General features: G+C 35.9%; 1 protein-coding gene across 1 annotated transcript in view; it reads left to right on the forward strand.

The window, feature by feature from the left end:
• Positions 1-3,887: 3,887 nt before the first annotated feature.
• Positions 3,888-12,664, forward strand: part of LOC145692713 (major vault protein-like) — a 75,794-nt gene continuing 67,017 nt past the window's right edge. The window contains exon 1 of the mRNA XM_081768128.1: positions 3,888-4,402. The gene's annotated coding sequence lies outside the window, so the exon portion shown is untranslated. The remainder of the gene's footprint in view (positions 4,403-12,664) is intronic.

Below are 12,664 nucleotides of genomic sequence, written 5' to 3' on the forward strand. Positions count from 1 at the left end.
TTTTTTTTTTTTTTTTGGTAAGCTAGTCCAGCAATATAGCACCTGCGTTGAAATGAACCTCTTTTTGTTAAATTCAATCTCTTTCCTGCATTGAACTTGCACAGTAAGCTCATAAACAGTTCGGCTCTATTAGTAGTTTCGTTTGGCACCAATCTATCAGCTTTGCGCACTAATTGCTGCACCGCTGCCATGATATGGTAATACAGACCAGATGCTTCGAGAACAGGCAACATATCAATGTCTTCTTTCTCATTTCTACAGAAATATTCTTTACATTTCTCGTGCCTTCCAAAAACATGCGATGGACCATTTTTTAAATCATCACGGAGTTCTTCAACAGTATGGTTATTTTTGGCGTTGTAGGTGATGGCTCCTCGAGCAGCTGCCGTTAAACGAGGAATTTTATTCCTCAAGATTGCTCTACTTTCAGGGGAAAAACTAGTTTGAGAGTGAAGTTTGTGCAGGGTACTCGTGTAATTCCTGACACAATGATTGGCACACTCTACTTTGGTTACATAGCGCCCGTACGGAACTCTTTCAATAATTCTTGCATGAACACTTGAGTCCCCATCCGCAATGAATTTCTTATAACGAACGCCATGCATTTCTTCGCTCCTTTGGAAAGCTTCAACTATAATGTCAGCTTCCATTGACGAGGAAGATGAAGACCAATTTTTGTAGCATTTGTGATTGCTTGGCTGTTTTTTCTTAGATTCAGCTGAAGCGCACACTGAACAATATTTGTTCCTCATTCCAACAAATAACAGTAGCTTCGTCGCTTGTCCAACAACACATGCCTGAAATATAAAAATTAGTTTTCCTATAGACCCTATATTGGAAATATTTTACAATATATAAAGCACAATATTACTCTTCATTACAATTTAACACAAATGTCTAAAAGAAGAAAAAGTATAAAGAACAGAATGTGTGCGGCTATATACATATTTCTTGTTTTAAAATTATGTGAAACATATTTCACCATTTTATTTGGTTATAATACTCCTTTTAGCACAGAGCTACAGAAGACACAATTCTTTTCAGGCTCGATAACATAGAATGGTTCGGCTTCGGTACTGTGGAGAAAAAAATGAGAATAAGAAACTTTTCCAATTTTATCATAAAGACATAAAAAATGAAATGTCTATAAGTTAATAATAACAATCCTAAATTTAAATTTTAAAATTATTTATTTTGATTTTTTAATCTGCTCTTATACCTCCCCTCCATGGGCGCCCTAAGTGGGAACGGGGGCACGATCCTCCCCTGACTCACGGAAATGTATAATGTATAGATCGAGAATTGGGACCCGTGATTGCATTTTTCCCCATTCTACCAGCTCCAACTATACCCCTCCAGAAAATTTTCTTCGGGAATCGTTGCTTCCCTCCCCTTGTAACAAAAAATAATCATATCGCAGATCCGCCCTCTCCCCTAACCTGATTACGTAATAACTCCTTTGTACGTACAAAAGTATTCTGTGACAGTCCTTGTATTAATCACATTTAATTTGTTCCTATACGAAGTTACTATCTTGATAGGATATAGTTCTCAAACAGATATCCGAGTCCGGTGTGAACACACCACTGTCTACATACGATATGTAAAACGTAGTGCTGTAATTTTACTACATAGCTGTTCTCAGTAATATAATAAGCATATTATTATTATTAATTTTAATTATTATTATTATTATTAGTTTCTGAAAGAAACATAATTCTACTCTACTTTTCTTGTGTAGAAAATATATAAACTATTAAGTAAACATCCTTACCTCATATTAAAACTATCTTCCTGTTGAAAACTTCTAGAAGAGCTCGTAGGTTCTTCACCGATGTCTTGGTCTGTCCGAAGGCTATTGTCTCTCTGTAGTGGAGTATCTTCCAAATTCTCTGTAACGGCATTTACCGGTTCATTATCACATTCAAGTTTTCGTAGTTTCCACGCTAGACGACGTGCTTTAGATTGCTTATTTCTTTTTCTCGTCTTTGACAGTGGTCGTTTCTTACTAGCCATTATCACGGATAGAAAATCACGCACCAGCTTCACAATAGAAAAGAGCAGCAAGTGGTTAGTAACACTGATGCTTTCTACGCTTACGGATGAAGTATGGCTACAGTTCACATGGCGGCGCCACCGTATGACGGGAAATTCAAAATTATCGAATGTTGTAATAAATTCCTACTTTTCTCGAAATACGTACAATTTTAAAAGTAAATAATTATTGCAAAAGAAAGGACAACACTCAGGCTATAGAACTATATATATTAATTCATAAACATATTCATTATCTTAATGTAACGGAAAGTGAAAAAAGAGTGTTACTTTGGAGCGCGTTGTTTTGCAAAGAATTGTTACAATTGAGTTGCGCACTTCTTCAAAGAAAGTCACATAAAAGTTAAGTAAACAAGAACAAAACTTTGTAAAGTTATTAGATCTCTTAGAGAAAGTGTAGGGAGTAATATATTTTAGTTTCACTGTTCTTGCTTTATTAATTTAGTTGAAAAGTAGGAATAGCTTATCGTTAATTAATGGTTAATTATGTCATAATTAATTAATTAATCTTCGGAAAAAATATTTAGGAACGATATAAATATCATCATTATCAGTCTTCCAATAAAAATCAGAAATATTTTCCCATTATTTTACGAAAATCTTGAACGTCGTGTATGCCCTTAAGTATCCGAAATACAAGGATTCAGTATTAAGGACAAACATGCCATCAAATTGCTGAAAATATTGGTATCGATGGTTAGTACTTTTATATTTGTGTAATTAATTAGTTGTATTACCGGGAACAATAGATTTTTCATACAATAACTGGTATGTACAAATTATCAATCCCTATATAAAATAAAAGCAATGTAATTTGAAACATGCTTTAGTATGATTTATAAATATTTTTATTTGTTTTATAAAATTTATCCGGATCGGATTTTAATTCAAAGAAAAGGTTCCTGTATATTCCGTATTCTCGTCGAAGCTGGAAAATGGGGTGAACCCACCACATTTTCCTAACATACTTCTGACGGCGGCGTTTTGAAATATAATATATTCCAGCTAAAACGATAGCTCTCCTTCGGGAATCCATTATCACAAACTTTCTATTTTACGCATGCGCATTACCTAGCGAGTAGTAATTTGGCGCAATACACGCACGGATGTATGAAAACGAAAATAATTTACGATGAATACGCTACATGTGATGCTTCCGTTCTAACGCGGGCATGAAAATCCGCCTTAAATTTTGAAAGATTGGGGCTCGAGCTAATTTTAAAAAAAAATATCAGGCCGATGTCGGGCCAAAAACTTTTAAAATTTATTGAGCCCGGCCGGGCTTGGGCCAAGAATTTTAAAAAACTTATCGGGCAGGGCCGGGCTCGGGCCGAAAATCTCCAAAACTTGAATGCGAACTATTTAATTCACACGGAACTAATCTACTTCAACAACTGTACTCTACTCTGGGACATGGACCTTTTTCTTATAAACTGGTTTTGGCATCTAACAATTGGAAAGGAATAAAAGCTATTATACAATATATAGTGAAATCAGGACTTGATATTAAAAAAAAAAAAAAAAAAAAAAAAAAAAAAAAAAAAAAAAAAAACTTACTATCTCCCTTTTAACTTCTTTTCACTTCAAACTAACTTATACAAGGAAGTAATATGCAAACTTTGAGGGGAAAAAAAAAACGAAAAAACCAACAACAACCGTACAGTGAACCCGTAATAACTAACAAAAGACATAAGGAAAAGAAGTCTAATATATTACTTCCAAGGAACAATTAAATAACAATAACGATTTTTTTTTTTTTTAAATCTTCTTTTATTAACATTTGTTGCACAATATTAGGAGGGTGCAAAAATGATGAAACAAAAAATGGTGAAGAAGACAAGACAAGATCTGCCAGTTTTCCTCTTTTGTGACGATTCTAAGTAACAGCTGTTTTTAATAGGCCTATCTGAAAGTTAGCAACGTTGCTGATATCTAGTATAATATTTTAAAATATCTTAAATCTATCTTTGAAAGTAATTTCCAAAGAAGAAAAATCTTAAAAGTTAAATCAGCAATGAGTAATGTACACTATTTTATTCATTTATCGAACTGAATTTTAAGTGGAGGATTGTGTAGTTTCATCCTGTTGTGAAACCTATTGCGCAATGTGGTGATTTCCCGGCAGGCGACGTATTCAGTATTTAAAACGCCGGCTTCACCACGTGTGCACTCCATTCAATTTGATTTGGTGGGTGTTAAGTTGAACGATTTTGTTGCCGGAATGTAACCTTGGACAAACAAGGAAAAAGACGGCTAGTATTGATTATAGTTGGTATTATAAAGAAAATTGTGTTGTCAATGGTGATAGATTCGTCCTTGTCATTATAGTGAAGTAAGGATAAACAATGTAAGTAGGCTTAGCTGTACCACTAGACAGTAATGTTGATATTTGATTAAATGTAAAAGCTCTTAATTACTTGTTAGTATAATTGAATTTGCGGTACAAGCACTCTCAAGTTCCATTTTTTAAGGATGTTTTTTGTATAACTTGTAGATAAGATTCCGGAGAAAAATCTTCGAACTTTTTATGACTTAATTCATTGGGTAAATTTCCTTCGTTGGAAGTTTACAAGCTGTCAGCACAGTTGGCCTATGTTTAGCAGAACGGGTCCAGCTCTTTTCTCTAAAAAAATGCTACAATTTTGTTAATTTCTGTTCACATTTGGTTAGTTTAGGGTAGGTTAGGTTAGGTTAGTTTAATTTATGTTATGTTATATTAGTGTAGGGGTCCCGCATAATTTTCCAAAACTTGATAGAATTTCGCTTATTTCTACTAATATTAGGTTAGGTTAGGTTAGATTAGATTTGGTTACGCTATGTTACGTCTAAGTAATTGCATCATTAATTTCTCCTGTAAATTTTGTTTTTTACGTGCTTCTGGACCCCTTGTACTAAACATTCTCCGCACAGTTTAACAGGTAAAATTTGGAGTGCAGTTTTACTATACGGATCCACAGATTGTAAAATGTACAAACAAATTTGGGCAAGTCTTTAATTTGCCCATTTAATGTCAAGATCAGGACCCAACGAACTCCTGCGGGGCTTCTAACCCGTTCCTACTCCTACTGCTACCCCCACCCCTACTTCTATTAGTACTTAAGGTCCATGTTCCGTTAAGGGGGTCCAAAACTACACTGGACCCCCTTAAGCTAACCTAACCTATCCTAACCTAACCTACCCAACCTATCCTAATAGAACCTAATATAACGTTATATTATGTAATCAAACGAAAATCAATAGAAAGAAGTGATGTCAAAGACACTGGACCCCCTTAACGGAACATTGACCCTACTTAATTACATGGGCGCCCGAAGGGGAGAGCAGAGTGGGGCCCGGGCCCCCCCTCTGGCTGACGAAAATGTATGCGTAATATAGCAAACCATGTATATTAAATACCAGACGCAATATAGCAATCATGACGGTAGGCCCTCCTCTAGAAAATTTACTTCGGGCGCCCCTTGAATCCGTATAGTAAAACTGCTCCCCAAATTTTACTTGTTAAACTGCTTGGGTACAATTTTACTATACGGATCTACAGGTTGTAAAATGTACGGAAAAATTTGGGGTAAGTCTTTAATTTGCCTATTTTATGTCGAGAATAGAAGCCAACGAAAGCCTGTGGGGCTTCTAACCCGTTCTTACTACTACTATTACTACTTATACTATGGATCCGTATAGAATAGAATATTTTTATTGTCGTTAAGTCTGTATACAGACAATAGAGAACGTCAAATGCAGTTTTACAACTTTTTTTTAAATCCCTATTTCAATATACTCTTATCTTCTTCAAATTCCGTAATATTATAATATGGTACAGTAATTAACCAGTCATACAGTTTGCTTTTAAAATGAGTGAGCGGTTACTTTTGGATGTCTATTGATACCCTATTCCTAAATTTTGTACCCTGTATTGCATAGCTATTTTTAATTTTTGTTAGCCTGCTGTATGATACATCAACTTGTTTAGCATATCTTGTGTTGTATGAATGAATACCCTGTCTACGTTTCACATCTGACATGTTTTGTTTTACATAAACTAATACTTCATACAAATTTACAACAGTCATAATTTTCAACTTACAAAATAATGGTTTACAGTGTTCCTTGTATGATGCTCACTGATTATTCTGATGAATTTTTTTGTAGTAACAGAACCTCATTTATGTAGTTACTGCTCCCCCAAAACAATATTACATATTCTAAGGTACTCTGAAGAAAGGCAAAATAGGCTGATCTTATATAGTTGTTCGGTACAATATCTCTTAAATTTCGTATTCAACTTATTGTTCTTGAAACTTTTACACATACATATTCAACATATAGTAAAATTGCACGAAAATGTGTACTCCTATTCTGCCTTTTGACGCATGAATACTGTATTGTATGGTATATTACATGAAGGTCACAAGGTATGTCAATTTCTAGTGTCATGATGTGTTTCAGTGGAGCGAGTGAGGAGCGGTGATTCAATGGTTGAGCTCTTAGCTCTGGTGTGTGGTATCACTGGTTTGATCCCGGCGAAGTAAGTTTGTGGTGGACAATATCGTGTCCGTCGGGTTTCTCGGGATACTTCCGTTTCCTCCCACATTTTTGTTCTACCAGTACTTCCATTATTCACTTGCGTTAATCATCATCATCTTTAGTCTAAAGGGCGTAAAAGTGGGACGTTAAACTGAAAGGTTTCATTACATTTCACTGGAGCGACTACCCATCATTTCAGGTTAAATTCCAATGAGTCCCGGGGCCGCGGTGGCTTAGTGGTAGAGCGTTCACCTCCGGTGCTTGGGGTCTCTGGTTCAAACCCAACTCGCACCAAGTAAACTTTGTGGCGGGCAAACGCCGTGTTCGTGGGTTTTCTCGGGGTTCTCGTGTTTCCTCCCACTGTCTTCATTCCACCATTTTATTCATTATTACATCATCACCGTCTCCCTTAGCCTGCCCGTGATAATAATACATAGGTCGTAATACTCAGAATTCATTTTTTTCCCAACGAGTCCCGGCGCTCCAAACCCATTAGTAGGCTACGTGAACGAATCCAGATGTAACGTAACGTGTTCATAAGCCGGCGGGGGTTGTGGAATAAATGGCTTCATTTTTTTAATCATTACCGTTCATTAATTATGTGTACCCTTTGGTCTAAAGGGCAGAATTGTGGAACGTAAAGCTAGAAATCTCATTTATTCATATTGTGTATCTTTACATCATTTTCGTTGTTTAGTTGCAGATAGTGCTTCAAAATTTAAGTTTTCGGTAATAGCAGTTGGGCATTTGTGCTGCAGAGTGGATCCAGTAGTTTTAGACTAAAGAACGTGAATTTGTTCGAATTTATGAGGAAATTCGTTGTCATTATGTTAAAAAGTGTTTTATAAATTGCTCGGTGCACATTCATTTTAAGTGAACTTTGCCGTTTTACATGTAAGTATTGCGCCCAAAAATATGCAATGAAAGCTACAGTGTAAGAAACAACAGACTAATATGTGCTAGGTGTGGCCACTAATGACCACGGATACTATCTAATCGAGTTAGGACAGGAGCGCGAATGGGAGGATGTGCGTCCGTAGGGAACAGGCGCGTCAGTTGTGGTGGATATCCACTTAAACTAGGATGTCGCTAGGAAAATTAGGTTAGGTATACCTTTTCTTTCAAGGGCTTTGTGTCTTTGAAAAATAGTACCGTTCACTGCCAACTGTTGCGAGTGACATTTCACCTCATCAACACGATGTTCACATTTGAAAATGTGTCTGTTCCTTCATTTCTTTATTTTCAATGCCTTCCTGCCTTTGCTACAATTCCTGCTCGGTTTCAATAATCTGTGTCACTCCATAAAACATATTATTTTTTTCTTCACCAGCACAGCTTGTTATAAAAATGTCACATCTGTCACATGCAACTACCAGGTTTGAATTAATGTAGTTGAGAATTAATTTCCCTGTTACACCATAATGTATGACGTCATGTCAAAATAGTACCAACAGCATGGAGCTTCTAACACTTGAAACTACCACATTACACTTCTTTTGTCAGCAGATATATCATAAAAAATAACCAATTTATATTTTCTGTAAATTTTACTTATTTTATACCAGGGTTGGCAAAAAACCACGGCTTTTATTGAAAAAACAAAAAAAAAACTTTTTTTTTGTTTAAACCAGGTTTTTTTGGTTTAAATAATTTGCTCTATATATAGTCATATATATGGACAGAAATAAGTTTGTTTCGCCTTGATGTTCTTATGCAACAACCGGGTTATGCTGGAAGGGGTCATATAAGCTTAAAGCGGAATAAAAACCGCTTCTCGAGTTACATCCGAGAGAAGTTGTCCTCCATTTGAACTCGGAACCAGGACTAATTGGCCACAAATGCGATACGTCTGCCGACTCACTCACGAAGGAATACTGATAAAAATACGTTGTACTGTGTCAAGAGTCATTTCATAAGGACAAAAAGATAAACAGTTGCACAAGTGAAACCATTATACAGAATTACATATGGACAATTTCAAAGTGCTACAGAGTACAGAAAAACTAATTTAGTTTAAGTTAGTTAACAACGAGTTTTATTGGTCCAAATTTAAGAAATACAACGACTTAATTTGCATATCAGTAAGAAAAGTGAATAAAGATACGAATTATTTGAGTCAACTTTGCCTCAGACTCATTTATACATAAATAGACACCAAAGATACTTCTAATTTCACTAAATACCTCTCGTAGGATCTGTATGACCCCCCCTTCCCCCCACACACAAAAAGTACGGCATTTCGATGTATTTTATCAATAGTAAACATTGAAACGGAACAATATTTAGAATTTTTCCTTGATTGCAATTACAAAACAACTACAAAAAATCACAAAATAAACATTTATAAACTTATATAAAAAAAAGTTGCTTTTGTAGTATAATCTTTTTGAGTAATGAATGGGGAATTTAGGTCTGAATATAATACGAATAATATACGGGAGTGAAACGTGATAACCCATAAATGTGTGTACATGAAGATTTTACAAACTTTTACGAACATTTTTCGTTTTTTGGTTTAAACCAGTTGGTTTTTTTGAAAAAAAAAAAAGTGGTTTAAACCAGCAAACCCTGTTTTATACGCTTCTCCGTCACTTAACTCATTATTAGTTGAGACACGGTTATTCCAACCGTAAGATAACGAAAGTTGAATCGATTCGAAGTAAATCTATGCCTCTTAACAGAAACTAATGAATATTTATTATTTAGCGTCCCACGTTTATCCCCTTTACGCTAAATGACACTATTGATTAATTAAATTGTAAGATTAAAAATAATATTTGTTCTCTCTTACCGGATATCAAACCCGGAAGTGCACGCGCGAGCCACTAGGTCAGTGGAAAAGACACAAATAAGTGAAGTAATGCACAAATGCCGGAGTAGAACAACACACAGTGGAGGACACTGAGTGTAAAATAAGGGAGCACATGTTAATAAAGTAAAATGTGCACAGTAAATTATATTCTTTCAACATTTTGCCAGGCCCCTGCGCTTCCCAACCTTCCACACGCACACACACTTAACGATATATCAAAATTAAGAGAGTAGTAAGAATAAGTCTGAAATGTTAACAGTTTCTCATAGTATACACATATTTCATAGGTCAGACATATTTCTATTGTGGGATATCAGCTAGTAGCTTTTCTCCTTGGGCTAGTAAAATGTTGTTGCTTATTTGCATCCCTGGTCTAGTAACAGCCTTCAAGTAAACTTGTGGACATTAATTCAACGAATGAGACACAATAAAGTACCTTCGTCTCCTTTGGCGTTGGACGTAAAACTCTAAAATAAATATAGACTGTGTATGTTATTTATTTGTGTGTGTGTGTGTGTGTGTGTGTTTTGTGTTTGTTTGTTAGTTTGTTTTAACTACTTTCCGAGCCAAGCGTGTTAACTATTTTCAAGTCAATTATCTCTTACCGTAATCCTTGTATTTACTTGTGGAGGCTTCCCGTTCCCCTTTTTCAGCATGTAGTTGCTGCATTGCTCAACTGGATGTCTTTGTCTTCTGAATATTGTATACAAGATGCCTGTCTGTATGCATCCAGAAGTGGCGTAACTTGGAAACGAGATTTTGAGTTATGACCACCATCGATCCTCATTTAACCTTCTCTTCTCGCCTCTTAAATTATTTCATGGCGGAATCACATATATTAACAGAGGTTATGAACGTTCAGAAGATGGTGTATCTTGAAATGTGAAGCAGGGTATAACGTTGAACGAGACATTTTAAATCGGTCTCCTGTAAAATTATAAAAATCAAGATATACCACTTCACCGTTTCACCGACGATATATCAACTTAGATTAGTTAAGGAAACTTAATACGGTTAATGAAAAAAGTGAATTCTTCAAATATACAACAAATACATTTAGAACGGGAACTCAAGCGGGTATTTGTTGCATATAAATTTTGTAGGGTGACAGTTGTTTCTTGAAGCTTGAGCGTGAGGATTTGGTTCATCAGTAAACTCGTAATGTAGGCGTTAAAAAAGAATCAAATCTTTTGCCTCGATTCAGTCATTAATATCGTACGGAACTTTTTTTTGAGTAATATTTGACATAGTATTCAAATGCACAGAAAGATACTAAGATTACTTTTGCAACATCTATCTCTTTGTTTTGATATCAGTTTCCCTACATACCAGGGTTGGCTGGATTAAATCAAGGTGGTTTAAACCAGCTGTTTTTTTTTTTTTAAAAAAAAACTGTTTTAAACAAAACAAGCAAAAAAAAAAAAAAAAAAAACGAAAAATGCTTTAAATCGTGTGAACTTCATGGTGACGTCTCCACATATCAAAGCATCTGCATTACGTTTATCTACTTTCCACCTTTTAGTCAAGAGGTCCCATGTTCAATTCTCGGTCGAACCACAACCAATCTTTCAAGTGTAAATCAAGTAGCGATTCGAGGTGTCCCTTTAAGCGAAAGAAAAATAGGGGGTGCGAAAACGAGATTTTTTTTTTTTTTATAACAAACTCGTGTGAGGGGTGACCGGGTGCATTGTCAGGGAGTACCACAGGTCAAGTCGTTTATGTTGTAAAGATGATTTGCTCTGTTTGGTGCAGAATTTTACATCTGGTACGTGTACCATTCTCTGTTGCCACCTGTTCGTGTTTCGAAACTGGTCTTAAAAAGAGTACCAACCTTTTTGTATTTCTAGTGCTATTTTTTTGTTAGGAATCCAAAGTAGAAACTGGATCCAGTTGGCTAAGGATAGAAGTCAGTGGAGAGCTTTTGTGTACGCGGCACTGAACCTCTGAGTTCCATAGGCCATAGACTTAGTTAGCACTATTTTCGCCTTGCAATACATTGGGCCTGTGAGTCAGTACAGTTTCAAAACGTTTGATACACCCTGAACTCCCATTGATATAATACTTTATAGTTGTGCATTTTGGCTGTGTTCAGTGAGGAATAATGTCAACTTACTGATACATGATTTATGCAAATGGAACTTCATGTATAATTCTAATTTTGATTATATTTACCGTCATGTTGCCTTATAAACAGAAACAATAAGTGGCAATAAACAGAAGAAACATTCTTACACACTTTGTAGTTGGACTTCTGGTACATATTATACCTCGTTTGAAAGATAATGAAACAGGCTTGAAGGTGGTATACAGATTGTCCCAGTACTGCTTACAAGAGAGAAGTAACGAAGGGAAATTGTTCGAATTTCCCTATAAAATTTTTTTTTAAACAATTTTGCACTGTTCTTGAGTGGAAACACTGTCGCTAGAGGAACAGTATCTGATTAGGCGAAAGTGATACTGTATACAGATAGACGTAAAGTAGTAGTGGTCCCGTTATGGCCGAATGACTCATCCTCACTCTTGTGACGTCATAGGTCAAAGGTCAATGACCTTGGCCCGGGGTCAATGACCTAGGGGTACCTAGGACCACCCCCTCTAAATTTTGGCAGGGGTACCTTGGCCCACCCCCTAAATTTTGGCAGGGGTACATAGGACCACCCCCCTTAAATTTTGGAAATTGCCAAATCTAAAAATTTGGTATGGTAGCCTAGGACCATAGTATGTACCTCTATCAGTATTGGGTGTCTATGTCGTTCCCTTTCATGGGTAAAAAATTGCCAAAAATTCAAATTTCGGGGGTTTTTGACCTAATTTATCCCCTTTGATGAGGTGTTATTACCCTATATAGTTATATGGGCGTATACAGGGGTCCATTACCTTTCATAACATATGGGTATATTAATGCACCCCTTTAAATTTTTGGGAGGGGTACCTTGGCCCACCCCTTAAATTTTGGAAATTGCCCAATTTAAACATTGGGTATTATAGTATAGGACCCTAATATGTATCGTGATAAATTTGGGCGGTCCACCTTGTTTCCTTCTAGGGGTACAAAATTGCCAAAATATAAACGTAAGCAATACGTTATACCACGTGTTTGGTTTTCAACCTAATTTATCTCCTTGGATGAGGTCCTATTACCTTATATAGTTATATGGTCATGTATAGGGGTCCATTATCTATCATAAGACATGGGTACATTGGTGCACCCCTTGAAAAATTTGGGAAGAGTACCTTGGACCACCCCTTAAATTTTGGAAATTGCCAAATCTAAAA

The sequence above is a fragment of the Thermobia domestica genome, chromosome 8 (assembly GCF_964235325.1).
Source record: "Thermobia domestica chromosome 8, izTheDome1.hap1.1, whole genome shotgun sequence".
In the NCBI taxonomy this organism is placed as follows: Eukaryota; Metazoa; Arthropoda; class Insecta; order Zygentoma; family Lepismatidae; genus Thermobia; species Thermobia domestica.